The sequence below is a fragment of the Hemitrygon akajei genome, unplaced genomic scaffold (assembly GCF_048418815.1).
Source record: "Hemitrygon akajei unplaced genomic scaffold, sHemAka1.3 Scf000037, whole genome shotgun sequence".
Taxonomy (NCBI): domain Eukaryota; kingdom Metazoa; phylum Chordata; class Chondrichthyes; order Myliobatiformes; family Dasyatidae; genus Hemitrygon; species Hemitrygon akajei.
The window spans coordinates 4,167,646-4,193,230 of record NW_027331923.1 but is presented as its reverse complement, the minus strand read 5'-3'; the positions used below and the strand labels follow the sequence as shown (position 1 = coordinate 4,193,230).

Here is a 25,585-nt window from a genome sequence, read left to right as displayed (position 1 = left end):
TTGTCAACCGCTAGCGTACTAATATCCACCACCATTTCCCTTTCCATTTGTGCCCCCTCCCACCCGCTCCACCTCCGTGCACCCTGTATCACTCCCGATCTCTCTGACCACCCCTACGTAGATTCAACTCGTGTGTGGGATGGAGGATGTTCCTGTGCTGCAGTTTCAATCTGAACTTAGCTGATCCATCTCACGCCACAGAGACCGCTTCTCCGTGGCTGGGTATGAGAGGGCGAGATCGGAAGGCGAGGAGAGAATTTTACTCCGTGTCTGACCCCGGGAATGTGTGATGGGTCGGTGTGGAGGGAGCTTCACTCTGTGTCTGACCCCGGGAGTGTGTGTGATGGGATGATGTAGAGGGAGCTTCAACCTTTGCCTAACGCCGGTATTCCATCCCCCATCACTATCGTACTTGGGACATAAGTGAAATCACGTCTGACATAACAGTCGATTTTAACAGTCTTCAGGGGCAGTTAGCCACGATGGGGGTAGAGTGGAGATGAGATCCTGAGCACCCAGACTCTGCAAGTCCGACATAACTCTGCCTGGGGCTGAGACGCTACTGTGTCAGTGTGAGGAGCTCAGACCCATTATTGTAGTTCTCCGGGGGCGGAGAGCAGCAGTAATCGCAGGTCATCGTTTCTGCTCTGATGAGAATAAAGTCCGACACCAAGACAGGAAGCTACAGCGGTTTATTGAATTCATCATGACAAGTGTAAGTTAAACAACGTGTGAGCTGCTGACATGCGGGAATAAATAAGCTGCTCTCGACTCACTCACATTCACACACAATCAGCTGACCGGCGACAACGAGTGCCAGTCTGAATAATCATTCCCGTTTCTCACCATCACTCTGCATCGCGGAACCGATGGTTATAAAATCACACTTCAGGCCCGCGTGCGAGAGCGCTGTAGATCCAGGCTCACTGCCGAGGGATTTGTCAATTTAACATCATTATATCGGCCAGACTGCTGAATGCACCGTCCTCAGCAAGGGGAGCAAAAAGATTCCCTCCCGGGATAATTTCCACCCCGCCTTGCAAACTAATGGACCAAATCCAAATTTACCAAGAGCAGTGAAGATAAACTGATGCTCAATAGTATCAAAAGCTTAGCAAAAATCTAAAACAGTATAAAACTATCATTTTGAACAAGATGAGAATAATCAATCTGACATTATTAGAGATATGCTGACCCTTTATGAAACCTGACTGTGCTTCATCAATAATAAATGTTAAAACTATGTTCATTCTGTGAGCAATGATTTGGGCCAGAATTTTATAATCACTATTGAGAAGGCAAATAGGATGCCAATTATTGATAAATAATTTATCTTTTCTTGGTTTGGGAATTAAAGTAATAAGGCCCCGTGTTAAAGAAGTGGGAAGAAATTCTTTATCAATGTATTCTAAAAAAAAAGCAATTTTAGTTAAAAAAGTGAGCTAAGGTGTCAGAAAACATCTTACAAATTCGGTAGTCAGACCGTCCACACCCGGCGACTTATTGATTTTTAAATTTGAAATGGCAGCCTTAACCTCTCCCAAGGTAATATGAGCATCACACAAGACTTTCTAATCATTGGACAGCTTCCTAAGAATATTAATATCATTCATGAAATGTAGTGTAGATGCTTCACAATAGTTTGAGCAGAACAAGCAGAACAATATTTTACTATTTTTATTAGATTACTCTGTGGTCACACCATCAATATTAAGCTGATGAATGGAATTGAATTGGGCACGTTGATTTTCTAAACGAAAGAAATAATAAAGAAAGAATAAAGGTTCACGCGGTCCACGCTCTTAGTCCGGGTCTGGGTTCCTGCAGAGATCTCAGTTCCTTCCTCCCGGTCTCACTGAAGTGATTCCCACCCAGCCTGAAACAGATGGAGGAATAAAGATGAAATAAACAGATTACACAACAGTATCAGTTACAGCAGACTGAGGTTAATGTTTCAACAACACTCACAGACAAATATCACCAGAAAACCCGCGGATCCGCTGTTATTTTATCACATTGAACATTAACACAAACACTCACCGGATCCACACCAGACTGGGGAGAGTCAGTATGAGGCGGCGGAGACCGGGGACAGATCGATCTGTGAGAGAGTTCCATCCTAGGTCCAGCTCCGTCAGTGATAAATTTGTTCTGAGAGTGGAGCCGAGATCCTCGATACCAGAATCTGTGAGACCGACATTGTCCAGCCTGGAGATGAGAGAGAGCGAGGGTGAAGGACGCAGAGAGACAGGAGACGGAGCAAATCCTCGGTGTTTATCAGTCACACAATTACTGATCACATTAATGTTCCGTGTCAGACACTCAGTGACTGCAAACAGAATCTCCCACAGTCTGGTACTTACACCAGTTTCTGTATTTTACACCCCGGGTTCCTCATGCCGTGGACACCAGTTTTACTCCTGAATCTCCCAGTTCATTATCACTCAGTTGCAGCTCCGTCAGTGATGGGTTTGTACTGAGAGCGGAGGCGAGATCCTCGGCACCAGATTCTGTGAGACCGACTCTCTCCAGCTTGGAGATGAGAGAGAGAGAGTGAGGATGACGGACACAGAGAGAAAGGAGACGGTGCATATCCCCAGTGTTTATTAGTAACACAATTACTGATCACATTATTGTTCAGTTTCAGACACCCAGTGACTGTAAACTCAATACCCCAGTCTGGTACTTACCGCAGTTTCTGTATTTTACACTGCGGGTTCCTCAAACCCACAGACATCAGTTTAACTCCGGTATCTCCAAGCTTATCATCACTCAGGTATAGCTCCATCAGTGATGGGTTTGTTCTGAGTGCGGAGGCGAGATCCTCGGCACCAGAATCTGTGAGACCGACTCTCTCCAGCCTGGAGATGAGAGACAGTGAGGCAGAAGGACAGAGAGACAGGAGACGGTACAAATCTCCAGTGTTTATCGGTAACACAATAACTGATCACGTTAATGTTCAGTGCCAGACACCCAGTGACTGTAAACACAATCTCCCACAGTCTGGTACTTACCCCAGTTTCCGTATTTTACACTCCGGATTCCTCAGAGCCGCAGACACCAGTTTCGCTCCGGAATCTTCCAGGTCATTTTCACTCAGTAGCAGCTCCGTAAGTGATCGGTTTGTATTCAGTGCGGAAGTGAGTTCCTTGGCACCGGATTCTGTGACACCGACATGGCTCAGCCTGGAGATGAGAGAGAGCGGGGTGAAGGACACAGCGAGACAGGAGATGGTACAAATCCCCAGTGTTTATCAGTAACACAATTACATATCTCGTTAGTGTTCAGTGTCAGACACCCAGTGACTGTAAACACAATCTCCCACAGTCCCGTACTTACCGCAGTTTCTCTATTTTGCACTCCAGGTTGTTTAGTGCCGCCGACACCGGTTTCATTCCAGAATCTCCCAGTTCATTACGCCCAAGTCTAAACAAATTGATGAACAAAGTGATTCAACCCGTGTGTCTGAGGGAATTTCTCTCACTCAGATATTTCAGAAAAAATTAAACCCGTCAGTAAATCACCGGTCGGAGTTCCCATCACTGTCAATGTTCCTCACTGCCCAGCTCCAGCGTATTCACCGAATGTCAGTAAGTTTGTCTCTCAGCGTGACCCTGTAAACTCCACATATTCTGTGTCATTCACCAATAGTTAGAAACGTGTTCCACACTCGGGAGGGTCGGGAGGGATGGGGTTGAAGGATGGGGGAAAGTCCCACAGTGAGGAAGATTTGTTAATGGGAAAGTGTCGATGTGAGATGGTGGAAGAGAACCCACCTGAGGAAAAGGGATAGAAAGAGAGAACCTGCAAGAGGATGATGATTGAGGAAGAGAGATCACGGAGGAGGCTGGAGGAGAGGTCCCACAGAGGAAAGAGGAGTGGTCCCACATGAGGAAGGAGAAGAGATCCCACAAGAGGAAGAGGGATGGGAAAGAGAGATCCCATAGGAGGATACTGATGGGAAAAGAAATTCCAACTAGACGAGGGATTGCACGGGAGGAGTGGGTTTGAACTGAGGCCCACAAGCGGGAGAACAGATGCACCCATGGGGTCTGGGTATCTGGTAGTGAGCACAGTCACACAGGTGGACTGATGGTGACAGTCACACGCGGGGAAGGGCAGTGGAGGACAACTTCATAATGATAATTATTTCCTTCTCATAGGGACAGTCCGCTGACGATCTCTTGTCTTCACTGGGAAGGCTGTGTGAAACTCTGACCAACCTGCTGCAGTCACGGCCATTCCCGTGATTTACTACCATTAAACAAATGGCCATTGTTTACTAATCTAAAGTCTCCACACCCCTTAACAACGAAACACAGAAACCTCTCATCCTTGGGGAAATACGGATCGATCCCCTGGACATTTTACACAATTCTTCACAATCGGATTTACTACAACTTTGCCAAAATCACAATGGAAGTTTCACAGTTCAGAGTGAGCGATAAATCAAGTTACCTCAAATCCTGGCACTTGTGCAGCCCGGGTCCCAGCCGCTGGATTCCTTCACACTGAATGTGGCTGCCAGCCAGATCGAGGTTTATTATTGTATCACAGAACCCGATGACATGGGACAGGACCGCGCAGTCAATTGGGGTCAGTGACATTTCACTGAATGAAAGATTTTCCACAGATCCCAGTGTAGCCTGAGCCAGTCCACGATTCTGAGACTCAAACAGGGAGTGCAAGGTGTTCAGGAGGCTCCTTTTACCAGCTTCGCTCTTTGCGTTTCCAATCTGGCGTTTAACCTCCTCCTTCACCCAGTCAATCACCCGGCAGGTTGTTTGATGAAGAAATGGACCCAGAAACTCCTCCAGGCCCCGAGCTGTCATTGGGGAGGAGAGCCCAGCAACAAAACGCAGAAATACCTGAAATCGCCCATCTGTCGTGTTGTGGGCTTCAGTGAGGAATTTCAGGATATCGCCGGGATGTAGAGTCAGGAATTGTGCGACTGCAGCTACAAACTCTTGGATGGTGAGATGTGGGAATGTGTACACCACGCTCCGGGCAGAATCTTCTCTCTCCAAAAGCTCCATCAGGAACCCGGACAGGAACTGGGAAGGCTGCAGATTGTAGTTGATCAAATCTTCACCCGTAAACACAATCCTCTTCTCGGACACTCCTCTGAAGGCCATCTGACCAACCCTGAGTAACACTTCACGGGGGTTCTCAATTTCACGGCCGTGGTTTTTCAGGATGTTGTAGATATAGTAGGAATAGAGTTGGGTGATGGTCTTGGGAACTCGCTGCGGGTCCCTGACTCTTTGTGTGAAGAAGGGGCCCAGTGCCAGAGCGAGGATCCAACAGTAGGAGGGGTTGTAGCTCATGGTGTACAGGATCTCGTTCTCCTTCACGTATTTGAAAACAGCTTCTGCCACCGTCTGATCATCAAAATATCTGATGAAATATTCCTTCCGTTCCTCACCAACAAATCCCAGGATTTCAGCCCAGATGCTGATCTCTGACTTTTCCAATAAATGTAACGCAGTAGGGCGGGTGGTCACCAGAACTGAACACCCTGGGAGCAGCTTGTGTTGGAGTAAACTGTACACAATGTCCGACACTTCACACCACCACTCGGGATCTGGGCACTGGTGCTTGGGTTCTGTGTGTCTCCGACTATCAGAAAAATCGATTCTCTGTTTGAATTCATCTAAACCATCAAAAATAAACAGTAAACCCTCTGGGTTCTTCCACACCTCTCTCAGTACATTCCCAAAGTAAGGATATTGATCCAGAATCAATTCCCTCAGATTTATTCTACAGTTAATGGAGTTTAAATCTCGGAATTTGAAAAAGAATACAAAATGGAATTGTTCGTATATTTTCCCTGTGGACCAGTCATAAACAATCTTTTGTACCATTGTTGTTTTCCCGATCCCCGGGACTCCGACCACTGCTGCCGAACATCCTGAAGTTCTTTTCATTTTTTCCCGAAAACTATGTGAGTAACGATTCTGAAACAGATGAGCAATGTGGATTTTCTCCAAGTCTTTGCAGAGATGTTTCTGTCTCCACTGCTCGTGGTCTCTGCCTCTTACCAGCAGCTCATGTTCCACCAGTGTCCGATCTCGAACAGTAGAAATGACCGTGAGCTCAGCGTATCGATCAACCAGCTGGAAAACCTTCACCTTCTCCCTCATCAGGATCGTGTTCACTCTTAGTTTTTCAGTTTGTTCCCGCAGAGTCTCCATGTGTTTCTGTCGAACATCTGAGGAAATAGGTTGTCAATGCCTGATCTGATGAACATGGAACAATCGCGTATTTCCTCAAAAATAAAACTTATTGAAGAGATTGTTTGGAGTTCAGAGACAGAGTGTCTGAAAATGACTGATGGCACAGAAACATTTCTGATCTGATTTAGTTTCGCTATTAAAGCGTCCACTCGCCCCTCCGTTTGTAGTCTCCTGATTCCCCGGTGTTCCAGCGAGCACCAAGTGCACACGTGATTCTGGAGAGGAGAGTGTTGTGTGGAGCGGGTGGTTTCACTGCTCAGCTTCTGTTGAACTGAGCAACACTGCAGAGGGTAACAGTGGAGGGGGGCAATGGGCAATTTAGTTCATTTTTTTCTCATAACGGATCTGATGTTGCTGATATTCCTTTCGGTTTAAGCTGTCAGGACTGAGCCACAGAGTTTTCATTTCGCAGCTGAGCCAGACACGGTGTAACACACCGTGCATTATGTGTTAGTAAATTTGCTGATGACACGAAGGTTGGAGGTGTTGTCACTGGTGTGGGGTGATGTCAGAGGGTACAGCAGGACATTGATAGGATGCAAAACTGGGATGAGAAGTGGCAGATGGAGGTCAATGCAGATAAGTGTGAAGAGGTTCATTTTGGTAGGTCAAATATGATGGCAGAATATAGCATTAATGGAAAGACTCTTGGCAGTGTGGCGTCTAAATTCTTAAGACACTCAAAGCTGCTGCGCAGGTTGACTCTGTGTTTAAGAAAGCATGCGGTGCATTGGCTTTCGAACATCGTGGAACTGAGTTTAGGAGCTGAGAGGTAATGCTGCAGATAGACAGGAACATAGTCAGACTTCATTTGCAATGCCTTGCTCAATTCTGGTCGCGTCACTACAGGAAGGGTGTTGAACACATAGAAAGGGTGCAGAGGAAATTTACGAGGATGTTGCCTGGACCGGGGAGCATGCCTCATGAGAATAGGTTGTGTGAACTCGGCCTTTTCTGCTTGGAGTGACAGAGGGTGAGAGGTGATCTGATAGAGGTGTATAAGGTGATGAGAGGCATTGATCACGTAGAGAGTCAGAGGCTTTTTTCCCAGGGCTGAAATGGCGAGCATGAGAGGGCACAGTTTTACGGTGCTTGGAAGTAGGTACAGAGGAGATGTCAGGGTTAACTTTATTACACGGAGAGTGGTGAGTGCGTGGAATAGGCTGACGGCGATGGTGGTGGAGGTGGATACGATAGGGTCTGTTAAGAGAACCTGGACAGATAAATAGAGCTCAGAGAAATAGAGGACTATGGGTAACCCTAGGTACTTTCTCAGGTGGGGACATTTTCGACACAGATCTGTGGGCCGAAATGCCTGTATTGTTCTGCAGGTTTTCAATGTTTCTATGTTTCATAATGGACCCGATGCTTCTGAGAATCATTTAAGTTTAAACAGTCAGTACTGACTCACAGAAAAGGAAGATTATTTTTGTTTCATTTTCCAGGCTGAACCAGTCGCGATGTAACACACCCCGCTCTACTCTACAGTCTCTTATTCTCCGAGGAGCTGGTACATGAACTCAGGCTATACAAGCCTACCACACCTCTACAGTCTCCTCTGCTCCAGGGAACTTGTACATGAATTCAGGCAATTCCCTGATGTTGCCCAGTACAGTAGGAACTGAAAAGGATGGCAGCAGTAATAGGGGACTCTATAGTCAGAGGGACAGATAGGCGATTCTGTGGACATTAAAAGGGACACAGATGGTACTTTGTCTCCCAGGTGCCAGGATCCGAAATGTTTCTGGGCACGTCCACAATATGCTGAAAAGAGAGGGTGCGCAGCCAGCGGTCATGGCACATATTGGTATCAATGACCCTGGAAGAAAAACAGGAGGTGGTCTTGAAGGAAGCTGAGAAGCTGGAACTCATCGTAATCTCGGGATTGTTGTCTGTTTCACACGATAGTGAACGTAGGAATAGAATGAGGTGGCAGATAAATGAGCGGCTGAAGAATTGCAGCGGGGGCAGTGATTCAGGTTTTGGATAATTAGGACAACCTCTGGGACAGGCGTGCCCTGTCCAAAATGGATGGGCTGCACGAATACGAGGGGTACCAATATTACGGCGGACAGATTTACTGGAACTGTTGGGAGTGTTTTAACATGGCAGCGGTATGGGAACCAGGATGATAGAGCTGAGGATGCGCCAACAAGCTCAAGAGTAGATGATAGGTGTAACATGAATGTAAGGAAGGAGAAGCTCATGATTAGGTTGAAATGCAGACAGATCGAAGTGTTGAAATGCACCACACAGGCAAAATTCACACAGGTAGACCCCATTGAGGGACACGGCAACTACATTTGCAGCAAGCGTTTGTTGCTCGAGGAACTCCAGCTTCATATTGATGAGCTGCAGTCCGAGCTTCATACACTGCGACACATCAGAGAGGGGGAGAGTTACCTGGACTCTGTGTACCAGGAGATAGCCACACCTAATAGATTAACTAATGTAGATTGCAGTCAAGCACAGGATGGTGTGGCTATGAGTGAGGCAAGTAGGGGAATCCAGGAGGTAGGGCTGGAGGAGATGCAGGCCTTGCTCTTGTCCAACAGATTCGAGGCTTTAACTCCCTGTGAGGGCAGGAGCGGGGACTGTGGGGAGGATGAGCAACCTGCCCATAGCACCGTGGAGTGGGGGGCCATTCCAGAGGGGGGAGTCAATAGAAATGTTGTAGTAATAGGGGGCAGTATCGTCAGGGGGATAGATAGGGTTCTCTGCAACCGAGAGCGAGAGTCCCGAAGGCTATGTTGCCTGCCTGGTGCCAGGGTTAAGGACATCTCTTCTGGGCTGGAGAGAAACTTGCAGTGGGAGGGGGAGGATCCAGTTGTCTTAGTACACGTCGGTACTAATGACATAGATAGGACAAGGAAGAAGGTTCTGTTACAGGAATATGAGCAGCTAGGGGTCAAATTAAAAAAAACAGAACCTCAAGGGTAATAATCTCTGGATTATTACCTGAGCCACGAGCAAATTTTGCTAGGTGAAATAAAATTAGGGAGATAAACGCGTGGCTCAAAGACTGGTGTGGGAGAAGTGGGTTTTGTTTCTTGGGACACTGGCACCAGTACTGGGACAGGAGAGAACTGTTCCGGAGGGACGGGCTTCACCTGAACCGGGCTGGGGTTAGTGTCCTGGCGAATCATATAACTAGGGCTGCACAGAGGTCTTTAAACTAACTAGTGGGGGGGAGGATTCTAGAGAGCAAATAATTAAAAAGACAATGGAGAAGGTAATGGATGTAGGTAAAAGTGGAGGAATAAAAAGACAGAATGTGTCAGGAGGGGAAAGAATGTACGGAGATAAGCGTAAAGTTGTACAAAAGGAAAAGGTAGGAAATGTGTCCAACATATTTGAAAGTCCTTTATTTGAATGCACGTAGTATTAGGAATAAAATTGATGAGTTGACGGTCCAAATAATTACGTATGGTTATGATATTGTGGCAATTACGGAAACATGGCTGCAGGGTGACCAGGACTGGGAATTAAACATACAAGGGTATTCGACAATTAGGAGAGACAGGCAAGAAGGAAAAGGAGGTGGGGTGGCTATGTTAATAAAGCAAGAAATCACTGCAATAAAACGAAATGATATTGGCTCAAAGGATCAGGATAATGAAACAATTTGGGTAGAAATAAGAAATAGTAAAGGGAAAAAAGCAGTGGTGGGAGTAGTCTATAGGCCTCCAAACAGCTGTAACTCAGTTGGTCGGAGCATAAATCAGGAAATAGTTGGGGCTTGTAATAAGGGAACAGCTATAATTATGGGGGATTTTAACTTTCATATTGACTGGACTAATCAAGTCGGACACGGCAGCCTTGAAGAAAAGTTTATTGAGTGTATTCGGGATGGGTTCCTTGAACAATACGTTACTGAGCCGACAAGGGGGCAAGCAGTCTTAGATCTGGTCCTGTGTAATGAGACAGGACTAATAAAAAAATGTCCTAGTAAAGGATTCCCTTGGAATAAGTGATCATAACATGGTCGAATTCCATATTCAATTAGAGGATGAGAGGGTTGGTTCTCAAACAAGCGTACTGAGCTTAAATAAAGGAGACTATGATGGTATGAGAGCGGAATTGCTTAAGATGGATTGGGAAAATAGATTAAAGGGTAGATCGGTACTTGATCAGTGGTGTATATTTAAGGAGTTATTTTACAACTATCAAGAAAAATATATTCCACTGAAGAAAAAAGGGTGTAAAAGAAAAAATAGTTATCCGTGGCTAAGTAAAGAAATAAAGCGAAGTATACGACTAAAAAGAAAGTTATATAAGGTAGCTAAATCTAGTGGGAAGATTGAAGATCGAGAAGCTTTTAAAGATCAGCAGCAAATAACAAAAAGATTGATTAAGAAGGGGAAGATAGATTATGAAAGTAAATTGGCGAAAAACATAAAAGTAAGAGTTTTTATAGTTACATAAAAAGAAAGAGGGTGGCTAAAGTAAATGTTGGTCCCCTAGAAGATGAGACCGGGAAATTAATGGTAGGGGACATGGCGATGGCGGAAACGCTGAACAAATATTTTGTATCAGTTTTTACAGTACAGGACACTCAAAATATCCCAACACTGGATAAACAGGGGGCTCTAGGGGGAGAGAAGCTAACTAAGATTCAAATCACCAAGGAAATGGTACTTGATAAATTAATGGGACTGAAGGTGGATAAATCCCCTGGACCGGATGGCTTGCATTCAAGGGTCTTAAGGGAAGTGGCGGTCGGGATTGTGGATGCATTAGTGATAATTTTTCAAAACTCGCTGGACTCGGCAATGGTCCCGGCAGATTGGAAAAATGCTAATGTAACTCCTTTATTTAAAAAGGGCAATAGACAGAAGGCTGGGAATTATAGGCCCGTTAGCCTAACATCTGTGGTTGGCAAAATGTTGGAATCGATAATTAAGGAAACAGTAACAGGGCATTTGGATAAACATAGCTTAATAGGACAAAGTCAGCTTGGCTTTACAAAAGGGAAGTCATGTTTGACAAATTTGTTGGAGTTCTTTGAGGACATAACATATAAGGTAGATAAAGGGGAACCAGTGGATGTGGTGTATTTGGACTTCCAAAAGGCATTTGACAAGGTGCCACACCAAAGATTATTACTTAAAGTAAAAAATCATGGGATTGGGGATAATATTCTGGCATGGGTGGAGGATTGGCTTTCTAACAGAAAACAGAGAGTTGGGATAAATGGTTTATTCTCAGACTGGCAGTTGGTGACTAGTGGTGTTCCGCAGTGGTCGGTGTTGGGACCCCAACGCTTTACAATCTATATTAATAATTTGGAGAAAGGGACTAAGTGCAACGTATCGAAGTTTGCTGATGACACAAAGATGGGAGGGAGTGTAATGAGTGCGGAGGACATTGAAACCCTGCAGGGGGACATAGATAGGCTGAGTGATTGGGCAGACATTTGGCAGATGAAATATAATACTGACAAGTGTGAGATCTTGCACTTTGGCAGGAAAAATAATAGAGCAAGTTATTATCTAAATGGAGAGAAACTGGAAAGTGCTTCTGTGCAAAGGGATCTGGGGGTCCTGGTGCAGGAAACACAAAAAGTTAGTATGCAAGTGCAGCAGGTGGTCAAGAAGGCCAATGGAATGATGGCGTTTATTGCTAGGGGAATAGAGTATAAGAACAGGGAGGTCTTACTGGAGTTGTACCGGGTATTGGGGAGACCACACCTGGAGTACTGCGTGCAGTTCTGGTGTCTATATTTAAGAAAGGACATACTGGCTCTCGAGGCAGTGCAGAGAAGGTTCACTAGGTTAATTCCGGAGATGGGTGGGTTGATGTATGATGAGAGGTTGAGTAGATTGGGACTCTACTCTTTGGAGTTCCGAAGAATGAGAGGCGAACTCATTGAAACATATAAGATTGTGAAGGGGCTTGATCGGGTGGGTGCGGGGAGAATGTTCTCAATGATGGGTGAAACGAGGACTAGGGGGTATAATCTTAAAATAAGGGGATGCCGTTCCAGGACTGAGATGCGGAGAAATTTCTTCTCTCAGAGGGTAGTGGGGCTGTGGAATTTATTGCCCCAGAGAGCTGTGGAAGCTAATACACTCAATAAATTCAAAACTGAGATAGACATTTTTCTGGATAAAAGTGGCATTAGGGGATACGGTGAACATGAGTGGACATGAGGCTAGGTTTAGATCAGCCATGTGATCTCCTGGACCAGTTTTCGATAGCCTGGATGGGTCGGAGAGGAATTTTCCAGATTTTTTCTCCTCAACTGGCAACTCGGTTTTTTTTTTCCCGGGTGATCACATGGGTTTGGGCGGGATGAATAATAAAATAAAATGGGCGGCATGGTGCCCCGTTGTTTGGCATTGTTGCCTTGTGGGATTCGGTGAAAACTAGAGTTAAGATTGGATCAGCCATGATCTTGTTGAATGGCGGAGCAGGCTTGAGGGGCCGATTGGCCTACTCCTGCTGCTATCTCTTATGTTCTTATGTAATTCAAAAGGGCGCAGATGCAGAACAGAATGCGTTGTATTTAATGCGCGTAGCATTCGGACCAAGGTGGACGAACACTTGGTGCAATTATACATCGGTCGCTTTGATTTTGTGGGCGTCACTGAGTCGTGGCCATAGTTGGGACCTCAAGATCACAGGACATACTTTGTATCGAAGGACAGGCAGGACGACTCAGGCGGTAGTGTGGCTCTGTTGATTCGTGATGGAATTATATATTTAGAAAGACATGATATGGGGTTCAATCCTTGTTTAATCTTTGTGGGTCAAGATCCGAAATTGCAAAGGTGAAAATAAACATGATGAAAATTATATTAGGGCCTCAGAATAGTAGCCAAGAGGAGGGGTTGAGATTGAAAAAGGAACTGGAAGAGGCATGTAATAATGGTAATGACACTATTGTAATGGGGGACTTCAATATGCAAGGGGAATAGGAAAATCAAGCATATTTAAAGTGTTGGCTCGCAAGAGAGGGAATTTATTGAATACCAACGTGATAGCTTTGCAGAGTATCTTGTGCTTGCGACTACTCAGGAAAAGGCTATCTTAGATTGGGTGTTAATCTATATTAATAGGTAGCTTAATGCAAAGGAACCTTAGGAGGCAGTGATCAGAACATGATGGAATTCAAACAGCAATTTGAGAGTGAGAAGCATAGCTTACATATATCAGTAGCGCAATGGTATAAAGCGAATTACAGAGACATGAGAGAGGAGCTCTGCCAGGTGGATTAGAAAGGATACTAGCTGGAATAGCGGCAGAACATAGATGGCTGAAGATTCTGGGAATAGTTCACAAGGCGCAGCATAGATACGGTCCGCAGACGAAGAAGTTCTTAAGCGGCAGGGGCAGGAAACGGTGATTGACAAAGGAAGTTAAGGACCGCATAAAAGCCAAGGAAAGGGCATATATAATGTTTCAAAAGTGAAGGAAATTTGGATGAAAGGAAACGTTTTAAAATCTAACACAAGGCAACTTAACAAGCTATAGGAAGGAAAACGATGATATATGAGGGCAAGCAATCCAATGATATAAAGCAGGATAATAAACATTTTCTCAGTAATATAAAGAGTAAAAGTGAGTTGAGAGTTCAAATTGAACCACTGGAAAATGATGTTGGTGAGATAGTAATTGGGGACAAAGAAATTTCAGATAAACCTAATGGGTACTTTGTATATGTGTTCACTATGGAAGACGTCAGCAGTGTGCAGTGGTCCTTAAGTAGCAGGCAGTAGCATTGAGTGTCATTGCTATGACAAAATAAAAAGTACTCGGCATACGAAAAGGTCTTAAGTTGGATAAGTCACCAGGGCATGATGGATTACGTCCCAGAGACCTGAGAGAGGTTTCTGGAGAGATAACCGATGCATTGGTCATGATCTTTCAAAATTCACTTAATTCTGACATGGTCCCGGAGGACTGGAGGATTGCAAATATCACTCCACTCTTTAACAAGAGTGGAAGGCAAAAGGAGGGAAATTATAGGCCAGTTAACCAAACCTCGATGGTTGGGAAAATGTTGTAATCTCTTATTAAGGTTGAGGTTTCGAGGTACCAAGAGACTAATGACAAGATAAGTCAAAGTCAGGATGGTTTCTGTAAAGGGAAATCATGCCTGGTAAATCTATTCTTCGAGGAAATAATAGGAATGGTGAACAAAGGAGAGTCAGTGGGTGCCATTTACTTGGATTTTTAGAAGGCATTTGATAAGGTGCCACATATGAGACTGCTGAACAGGATAAAGTCCTATTGCGTTACAGGAAAGATACTGGCATGGATAGAGGAATGGCTGACAGACAGGAGACTGCGAGTGGGAATAAAAGGGGCCTTTTCTGGTTTGTTGCCTGTGACCAGTGGTGTTCTTCTGGGTCAGTATTGGGACCGCAGTTTTTTACATTGTTTGATCAATGATTTAGATAATGGAATTGATGCCTTTGTGGCAAAGTTTGCGGATGATAAAAAGATAGGTGGACGGATAGGTAGTGCTGAGGAAGCAATGCGATTGTACCAGAAAGAAGACAAATTGGAAGAATGGGCAAAAAAAGTAGCAGATGAAATAGAGTGTTGGGAAATGTATGAAAATGCATTTTGGTTAAAGGAACAATAGTGCGGACCATTATCTCAATGGGAGGAAGGGCCAAACACCTGAGGTGCAGAGGGACTTAGGAGTCCTCCAGCAAGATTCACAGAAGGTTCATTTACAGGTTGAGTCTGTAGCAAAGTAAGCAAATGCAATTTTGGCATTTATTTCAAAGGGAATCGAATATAAAAACAAGGAGATAATGCTGAGCCTTTATAAGACTGTAGTCAGGCCACGCTTGGAGTATTGTCAACAATGTTGGAACCCATATCTCAGACTGGATGTGTTGTCATTGGAGAGAGTCCAGAGGAGATTCACGATGATGATTCTGGGAATGGGGGAGGGGGTTAACATAGGAGAAGCGTCTTGGCAACTTTGGGCCTGTAATCACTGGAATTTGCAGGAATGCAGGGGGTGGGGGGTGGTAATCTCTTTGAAACCTACTGAATGTTGAAAAAACCAGATAGCGTGGATATGTACAGGATGTTTTCTGTGGTGGGCGTATCCAGAACTGAAAGGCACAACATCAAAATTGAGAGGTAAACATTTACGACAGGTAAGGAGGACTATTGTTACCAATGAACAGTGAATGCTGGAATGCTGTGCCACAGACTGCAGTAGAGGCCGTGTCCATGGGTATATTTATGGCAGAAGGTCTTGATTGGTCAGGGCATCAAAAGATATGGTGAGAAGGCAGGTGTATAGGGTTGAGTATGGGGTTAAATTTCATAGATGTCTCCAGGTGCACAGCCGAAGTCCCGGACGGTAAAAGGTGTTCTGGAAATTACAGATGGTTACATGTCCTCCAGCCACAGCAACAAAAAATGTCTCCCATGTTTAGACAGTCTCTAATCATATCACGAAAGACAGGTATTCAGACTCTCAGAGTAAAAGAAAGACTTTGAGATTTCCGTTCCATCGCTTACCTTTCAGACGCACGGGCACTTCAGATAAACCCCGCTAAGTGTCCATGTAGGCGAACTGGCCGTCACCTGTTCAAACAGATTAACCTGCATGAAGTCTGTTCTTTGTAATACTGTAAATTCATTAGCATTTACATCTGTAACACATAGTGTATTGTTCACCGTACCACGTTCCCGTATTTCATTCAATATTCTGCTCAGCTTCGGTAAATGATGGTGTAGTTTCACAAAGGATTCCCACATCACCCTCCGGGCTCCGGTGCCCTTCTCCATCACCAGATCCAGGAGGAGTTTGGAAGCAGCCGCTCGGTTTCCCTTCTCCGCGAACTCAGTCACGCTCTGTAATGAAGAATGGGGAATATATTGAGGAGCGGAGAGATGGGTACAAATCTACCCTGAGCATGGACAGTCCCAGCACTTTCTGCTCGACACAGATCGCTAACAGCCATTGAAGTGTTCATAGCGGGAGAAAGAATTTTAAAAAGCGAGAGGTGTCAGTCCGGACATTCTGTGTCACAGATTGCGCAGTAATTATCACTTAGCAATGTTTAAGTGGAGCAGACATAGGGTGAGTGAGCCAGAGATAGTGTGGAGAATTGAGGCTTAGTGTCAGAGACGGTCCAGTGAGGCTTTAGCTAGAATTTGGGCAATATTTTAACTCCCGTTTTTACGGTTAGAACAGTGGGAATGCCAGGCAGGATAGTGGAATGTTCTTCCTACAGGGTGTGACAAGACAAGGAGAAATCCAGTGTCCCTGACAAGTAGAACTGGAAGAAGTGCATCCAACTGCTGCTTATTACAGACTGTGCTAAGGAACTGGAGCTGGAGCTGGATGAAACCGAGATCATTCAGGAGGCTGAGAGGTTGACTGACAGGATGTACAAGGATGCAGCTATACACAAGGGGCAGGACTCAGGTAAGTGGGTGACTGTCAAGAGGGAGAAATCAGAATATGTCACTGCAGAGAGCCCCTCTATAACAGAACAAATTTTCTGTTTCCGGGTATGTCCTAGAAGAGAAAAGCCATGTCGATTATACCTCTGGCACTGAGTTTGGTTTTGTGACTCAGAAGGACTGAGAAGAGTGAGCTGCATTAACAGGGCGAATTCTGCGGTTAGGAAAACAGACTGGGGATTCTGTTGACGACAACAAGATTTCTGGATGGTGTGTTGTTAAGCTCGGGGATCTCTCGCATCGAGTCTGAAACTTTCTTAACGTCAGGGTGATTCGCCGGATGACGTAAGAGCAGGAAGTGTGAGGAGCTCCTGCAATGTGTGTTCATGGATGCTAAGCCAAAGCGCAGGACCCCCAGGGTTGTGTTCTCAAGATCGCTATCCATACCAGGTAGTAGTGAGGCCTGAGGTAGGACGATAATACAGTCTAACGTGTGGCTGATGAGATGGTGCATGACTGAGAGCTTCAGATGTTGGGATGATCGGGCTCTCTTCCAAGGAATTTGGGACTTGGACAGACGTGTTGGTTTTGAAATCGAGTTGGAGGGGGACTGATACCCATGGGGGAAGGTTTGTTAGCGCTGCATAGGGAGTGGGGATGTGTTAAATATGAGCAGGGGAATGAAGAACCGGAGTGGACAATGTAGCGGTTGTGTGGGAAAGTCAGGAAGCTAAAGGATGAGCATCATGAAGCTATTTTTTTTCCGAAATCCGTATTATTTCAATGTAAAGAGTGTTGTAGGAAAGGAAGATGAGCTTCACGCATGGATCAACACATTGAATTACAGGATGGCGACTATTGATGTGATTTGGTTGGAATTGGTGAAGACTGGCTTTTCAGCAATCCAGGGTTCTGTAGCGTTAGACATGATTCAACAGACCTGGTCGGATTACAGAAGGAGTGGTCGCTTAAGGGAAAATATCACTGCATTGCTCAGACTGGACAGACTGGAGAGCTCATCTATTGAGCCTACATTGGTGAAACTGAGCAATGAGAAAGGAACGACCAGGTTAATGGGATGACATTGTTCATCACCCAATAGTTACTGGGACTTAGAGGATCAAATTTGCAGAGAGATCACAGACAGTTGCAAGGAACATCGGCTTCTGATGGTAGGTAATGTTAACTGTCCATTTATTGGCTGTGATATCCACATTTTAAAGGGCTCGATGGGATTGTGTTTGTCAAATATGTCCAGGGAAGTTTCCATAATCTATACATTGCGCTCGTGCCTGTAAACAGCACATACTGGAATTCTATCAGGGTACAAGATACGGCAGGTGACAAGCATGTGTGCAGGGATCTGGTGATCATAATGCCATTAGTTTAAAGATCATTATGGGCAAGGATGGGGCTGGCCCTCGGGTTAAGAATCTAAATTGGAGAAAGGCCAACTTCAGTAGCATCGGAAGGGATCTGACGAAATGGATTGGGATTGGTTGCTTTCTGGTAACAGATGTGCTTGGTAGGTGTGAGGCTTCCAAAACTGATATTTTGAGAGTACAAAGTTTGAATGCATGAATGACCACAAGTACAGATTGAATCTTACTGACAGATTAAAAGGCAAGGGTATCATATTCAGGGAACCTAGGTTTTTGAGAGATATTGAGGCCCCGAGCGCATCATAAGTACAGGCTCGAGGGATCAGATGAGGCACTTGATGAGTAAAAGAAATGCAAGAGTTACTAATTCAGAAAACAAGAGGGCTAAAGTACGGCATGAGTTTGCGCTAGCAGACAAGGGAAAGGAGAATACCAAACTCTTCATCAAATATATTCAGAACAAAATTGGTCCTCTTGAAGTTCAGAGTGGGCCTTTATGCATGAAGCTGAGAAAAAGTGCGGGAGATTTTAAATCAATTTTTTTGAATTTATACTTAGTCAGGAGACATACAGAGTAGTTAGAGTGAGGCAAATCAGCAGTGAGATCGCGGACTCTATACAGATTACAGAGGAGATATTTACTGTCTTGAAGCAGGTTAGGGTAGATACATCCCTGGGGCTTTGCTTCGTACCTCGTTTGAGGCTAAACAGAGATTGCGTGTGCTTCAGTAAAGATATTTTAAATGTTTGATGCGGAAGTATTGGAGGATAGGTAATGTTGTTCTGCTGCTTGAAAGTCTGTAAGAATAAGCCAGGGAATTACAGGCTGGTGAGACTGACACCAGTGATGGGAAAGTTACCGGCAGGTACTCTAAGGGACTGAATATGAGCATTTGGATGGGCAAGGATTGATTAGGGATAGTCAACACGGATTTGTGCCTAGTAGATCCCATCTAACCAATCTTATAGCTTCTCCAGGAATTTACCAAGCAAATCATGAAAACAAGTTAGTGGAAGTTGTCTACAGGGATTTCAGCTAGGCCATTGACGAAGTCCATCATGGGAGCTTTGTCAATAAGATTTAAGTGGCTTGGCATTCATGACATGAGAGTATGCTAGTTTAGATAATGGATTCACGAGAGAAGCTAAGAGTGGCAGCAGAGACATGCTTCTCTGACTCTATGACTAGAGGTGTGCGGCAGGGATCTTGTTGTTGTCTGTCATATGTATCAACGCTCTGGATGATAACGTTCTAAACTGGGTCATCAAATCTGGTTGACACCAAGGCTATAAGAGCGAGAAAGGTTATCAGAGATTGCAGTGGGACGTGGAACAGTTTAGAAATGGTGGAATGTAGATTGGGAGACAGAATTTAATGAAGACACGTGTGAGGTGATGTACTTTTTGAGGATAAACCACGATAACACTAAGACATTGAGAGGTAGGACATTGAACAGTGCGGTGAAACTGAAGTGTCTGGGAATACAGATGAAAAATCTCTTGAAAATGTTGTCGAAGTTAGATGGCGTTGTAAAGCATTTAGGACATAGGTCTTCATAAATCAAAATATTGAATACAGAAGTTGGGATATCATGTCGAAATTGATGTAGCACAGGCTAATTTGAAGCAATTTGTGCACCTCCCTCTCGAAAGGATATCAATAAAATTGAACGTGTGCAGAACAAATTTAAAGATTGTTGTCAGGACATGAGCATCTGCGATCGAGGGAAAGTGTAAATAGGTTAGGAAATTATTCCATGGAGTGTTGGAGAACCAGGAGAGATGTGATAGAGGTATACAAGTTCATTAAAGGTATAGACAGAGCAAGTGCCAAAAGGCATTTACAACTGAGGTTGGGTGGGTCTGGAATTGGAGGTCCTGGGGTAACGATGACAGGAGAAAGGCAAAATAACCATATAACAATTGCAGCACGGAAACATGACATCTCGACCCTTCTAGTCCGTGCCGAACGCTTACTCTCACCTAGTCTCACTGTCCCGCACTCAGCCCATAACCCCCCATTCCTTGTCTGTCCATATAACTATCCAATTTTACTTTAAATGACAATACCGATCCTGCTTCTACCACTTCAACTGGAAGCTCGTTCCACGCTACCATTCTCTGAGTCAAGAATTCCCCCCTCGTGTTACCCTTAAACTATGGCCCCTTAACTCTCAAATCATGTCCTCTTGTTTAAATCACCCCTACTCTCAATGGAAAAAGCCTATCCACGTCAACTCGATCTAACCCCCTCATTATTTTAAATACCTCTATCAAGTCACCCCACAACCTTGTACGCTCCAAAGAATAAAGACCTAATTTGTTCAGCCTTTCCCTGTAACTAAGGTACTGAAACCTAGGTAACATTCTGGTAAATATTCTCTGTACTCTCTCATATTTTGTTGACATCTTTCCTATTATTCGGTGACCAGAACTGTACACCATACTCCAAATTTGGCCTTGTACGATTTTAACATTACATCCCAACTCCTATACTCAATGCTCTGATTTATAAAGGCCATCATACCAAAAGCTTTTTTCACCATCCTATCCACGTGAGTTTCCCCCTTCATTATGCACCATTATTCCTAGATCACTCTGTTCTACTCCATTCTTCAATGACCTACCATTTACCATGTATGTCCAATTTGGATTATTCCCACCAAACTGTAGCACTTCACACTTATCAGCATTAAACTCCATCTGCCATCGTTCAACCCACTCTTCTAACTGGCCTAAATCTCTCTGCAAACTTTGAAAACCTACTTCATTATCCACAACGCCATCTACCTTAGTATCATCTGCATACTTACTAATCCAATTTACCACCCCATCATTCAGATCATTAATGTATATGACAAACAACATTGTACCCAATACAGATCCCTGAGGCACAACACTAATCACCCGCCTCCAACCTGACAGAACTACTTTGTGTCATCTCCCATCCAGCCACTGTTGTTTCCATTTTACCTCTTCAATATTAATACCTAACGATTGAACCTTCCTAACTATCCTTCCGTGCGGAACCTTGTCAAAGGCCTTGTCTAAGAATACTTTACATTAATTTACCCACCACTGACGTCAAACTGACAGGCCTATAATTGCTAGGTTTACTCTTAGAACCCTTTTTTAAACAATGGAACCACATGAGCAATACGCCAATCCACCGGCAACATCCCCGTTTCTAATGACATTTGAAATATTTCTGTCAGAGCCCCTGCTAGTGAATATCCTGCCAGGACCCAGAGATTTATCCACTTTTATATACCTTAAAGGCGGCAGTACTTCCTCCTCTTTAATCGTCATAGTTTCCATAACTTCCCTACTTGTTCCCCTTACCTTACACAATTCAATAGCCATCTACTTAGTGAATACCGAAGTAAAGAAATTGTTCAAAATCTCCCCCATCTCTTTTGGCTCCACACATAGCTGTCCTCTCTGATTCTCTGAGGGACCAATTTTATCCCTCACTTTCCTTTTGCTATTAATATAACTCTAGAAACCCTTCAGATTTATTTTCACCTTACTTGCTAAAGCACCCTCGTATCTTCTTTTAGCTTTTCTAATTTCTTTCTTAAGATTCTTCTTACATTCTTTATATTCCTCGAGAACCTCATTTACTCTATGCTGCCGATATTTATTCTAGATATCTCTCTTTTTCCTAACCAAGTTTCCAACATCCCATGTCACGCTCAAACGTTGAACCTTTCCTTTCAACCTAAAAGGAACATAATGATTCTGTACCCTCAAAATTTCATCTTTAAACCATCTCCATTTCTTTATTGCATCCTTCCCATGAAACAAACTGTCCCAATCCACTCCTTCTAAATCCTTTAGCATCTCCTCAATGTTAGCCTTTCTCCAATCAGAAATCTCAACCCTGGGTCCAGTCCTATCCTTCTCCATAATATGAAGGGGAATTTGTTCACTCAGAGGTTGCTGAGGGCGTGGAACGCGCTGCCATTGGAATTAGTCGATGTACATTCGATTTGAACATTTACGATCAGTTTCGATAAGTTCATTCAATGGGGGAGTTATGTGCGTCTCCAGAACGTGTTCAGATGAATGTCAGGTCGGTGTGGAGTAGATGAGCAGAAGAGTCTGTTGCTGTACTGTAGAGTTTGATGACTATGGGTAGGTCAAAGTATGGCAGGGTCGCTGTTGATTTTCCCTGGGGTAACTGCTGGTGATCCCCAGCAGGTTTACACTTCCCCGCCGGGATCAGAGGGAGATGGGGAACAGTGTCAGCCTACGGCTGGGAATTGGCAGTGAGGAGCAGACAGCAAATTCAGAACTATTGTGCCTGTGTGACAGACCAAAGCCAACTGGTGGTAATGTTGATTAAGAGGTTTGGATTGAAATTGTCAGCTGCCTCACGTGGAATGTGGTGTTCAGTATGGTGTGTGGCTCTTCACTAAAATTCAATCTGGGTGGCATTAGGTGAATGCACTCCAGTAGCACAAGGACCATTTGTAATTCGGTGTTAGCTATTCTAATGCTGCACTTCCAGGTGTTAACAGTATATGCTGTAGTAATTACAAACTCAGATTGGAATAGTCACAAGAAACAGAAGGTAACAGAAACATGAGGCATGTTCGGATATTGATCAAAAAAGGGTCAGTAGTTCAAATGAGAGACGATAATCAGTGTGGCCTGGTCAATTGCAAATCAGGGTGAAAGTAGACTCGAGAAATGAGATGAGAAATAGCTCACTATATATTTGATTTGTGGGAATCCCGTGGGTCATCAGGAGAACACAGATTGGTGAATAGGCATTAAGGTTGAACACTGGGAACCTGATCTGATACCAAAAACAGTGATGTAAAGTGGTCCCGTATCCACTTGCAATATCCGTCAAGTGACATTTTACTAAAGTCACCTGTCAATCATTGTCTGTATCCTAACCCGTCTAAAAATGAATGTGTTCCGACAATTGGATAGAGGATTGTATTGGTGAATATAGGTTCAGTGTTTCTGCAGATGTAAACTCTTTTCTTGATGTTAACCCCAAGCATTGCAGGATTGTCATAGCCCAATGGTGCCGTTGTGCCTGTTCTGTCGGTCTGTGATTGATTCAGTAGAATCTACACTGAATCTATGTTCCTTCCACTTACGTAATACTCCCGCTCATTGAAATGATGATCATGTGTTAACATGAAGCCGACTCCCTCCACGCCCTCCTCAATCGCCTGCTCCAGTCGCTCCGTGTAGAATCTCGTCAAACCGGAACAGGTGGTGATCCTCACAATTTGACAGGAAGGCGGAGATTGCAGAGTCAGATCTGTAGTCAGTCACAGAACATAAAATAGTAGAGTGCACCATGCGTATGCCAACACGATGCCGTTTAAACCAATCCCATCTTCAGGAACATGGCCAATGTCCGTCTGTTCCCGCCCTCTCAGATGCTGCTGGGTATCTGTTTCCAGTCCCTCCCTCGGCAGCACATTCCAGACATTGATTACTCTCTGTGGAGAACATGCATCCTAAAGCCCCCTTAAACTTTACCCTCTAACCATAAGCATATTCCCTCTGGGATTTGTGGTGAAACTCGTCTGCACCCTGTCCACACACTCATATCATTCTCGTGATGTGGTTACCAGATTTGTGCACAAAACTGAAAATGTCTCTTAACCAAAGTTCATCCAGTTATTGCCCATCTGAAACAAATACCTCAACTTATCGTTGGCACACTACCAACTGTGTTGCCACTTTCAGGGAGCTGCGCATATCCATCACAAGACCCGTCCGTACATCAATCTTATTAACGCTTCCCGCATTCACCGTGCACATCGTTGCGAACTTGACCTCCCAAAGTGCAACTTCTCACATTTGCCCTAATTACCTGTACCTGGTGATTCTCTGTTCATATTTCTACAGTGTTTGTAATTGGAACCAACACTTTGACAACAGTCCCAAATTTAGTGAACTCCGCCAACTCTGTAAATCGACGAATCATTCCACTCATGGAGTTTTGCATCATAGTTCATTATTGATTTATTTACATCACACACGGCGCATGGTGAAACAGTGAACCTTGCGGACTCTACTGGTCACAGACCTTCAGCCAGAATAATGCTTCACCAGTCCTGACTCTTTCTTATGTGCCCAAGACATCTCTGAAATCAATGAACAAATTCTCCGATTAAGATGCCTCTAACCGAAACGTCGATAGTTAATTTCTTTCTACAATACTACCTGACCTGCTGAGTTCCTCCAGATTTTGTACGCTGCCCTCTCTGCTTATCATTTTGTTTTTCTTTAATCCTGTTCGCCAATGTCATTTCAGTAGCCACCACCACCCACCCCTGATTCCCAGTTTAAAATTTCGGTCACAGAAACAGACACCGGGAAACTATCCTCACCTCCATTGTGCAACAACCCGAAAATCCGGGGAGAACTCACCATTGCCCTTCCAAAAGAGAAAGCAACATTTGTTTCAACCACTGGCTGTTGAAGGCATATCTCACATCAGGATGTACCAAATACTGACAGAAATTCTGTCTGTTCCCTGGACTGTTACCTTGCTCGCTGCTGTATTCCTGTCTGAGTTCCGCCCACACCCTCATGGTAGCGGAGTGATTCGACCATCTCCTTGTTAGATACCTGCGCTGGAGCTAGTGAATTGTTCCAGTGCCCAAGGTCGCTTTATCAGTCAGATCAATGACCCCGCTTGATGGTACTTTCTCTCTGCCCCTTAATCGATGAAGTTTATTCCTCTGAACTATTGGTGATTTGACCTCACGTGTACCAGAAGTTCAGAGCTTTAATGACAATGAGCCCAATGAACATACCTGTGTCCATTCTGACTTTGGTTGAGTGGAAGAAAGCCCCGCCTGCTGGCAATAACCTGAAATTACACAAATAAAACAGAGTGCGACCTTTACTCTGCCCTTGATAATTTAAAACACTTTTGTAAGGTCATTGCTCACTCTCCTACATTCCAGGGAGTAAATGGAGATTGGAACAAATACTTCCAACTGTAGACAAAGTTCAAGAAGATAGCAAGAACATATAAGGAAACTCTCTTAACGAAGCGTTGCATTGAAGCTGAAGAAACCAACAAAATTGGAAAAAAAAACAAGAGATCTGTTGAAGAAAATTAGAGAAATCAAAGGAACATTTCATGTAGAATGAGTATAGGAAAAAACATCGGAAGCTGAATTATTCTCACCTTAATTCCCCAAGAATATTATGGCAACGTGGATACTGTGTGCCGTGTCTTACAAGTTGCCCCTCTCACTGTCCTACGTGGATCTCTCATAACCATGGCAACACACAATGCTGGAGGAACTCAGCAGGTCAGGAAGCATCCATGGACAGTCAATGTTGTGGACCGAGTCCCTTCATCAGGACTGGAATGGAAAGGGGAAGGAGCCAAACGATTGACTGATTTGGAAGGCACGGCTCGTTGTTCTGTGAGAAACGGTGTTCAGGGTCTCTGTGTCCGTGCACTGTCCTTGCACATTCTTCTGAACAGGGAGCGGCCGTTCTGCTGAAATCAAATCCAGACCGGTTCGACAAGACACTGGTGTTCAAATGTGAAGGAAGTTTAATATGTTATTTAAACCTTTCTGCTACATG

General features: G+C 44.4%; 1 pseudogene; it reads right to left on the bottom strand.

The window, feature by feature from the left end:
- Positions 1 to 829: 829 nt before the first annotated feature.
- Positions 830 to 24,570, bottom strand: LOC140720157 (ribonuclease inhibitor-like; annotated as a pseudogene).
- Positions 24,571 to 25,585: the final 1,015 nt, after the last annotated feature.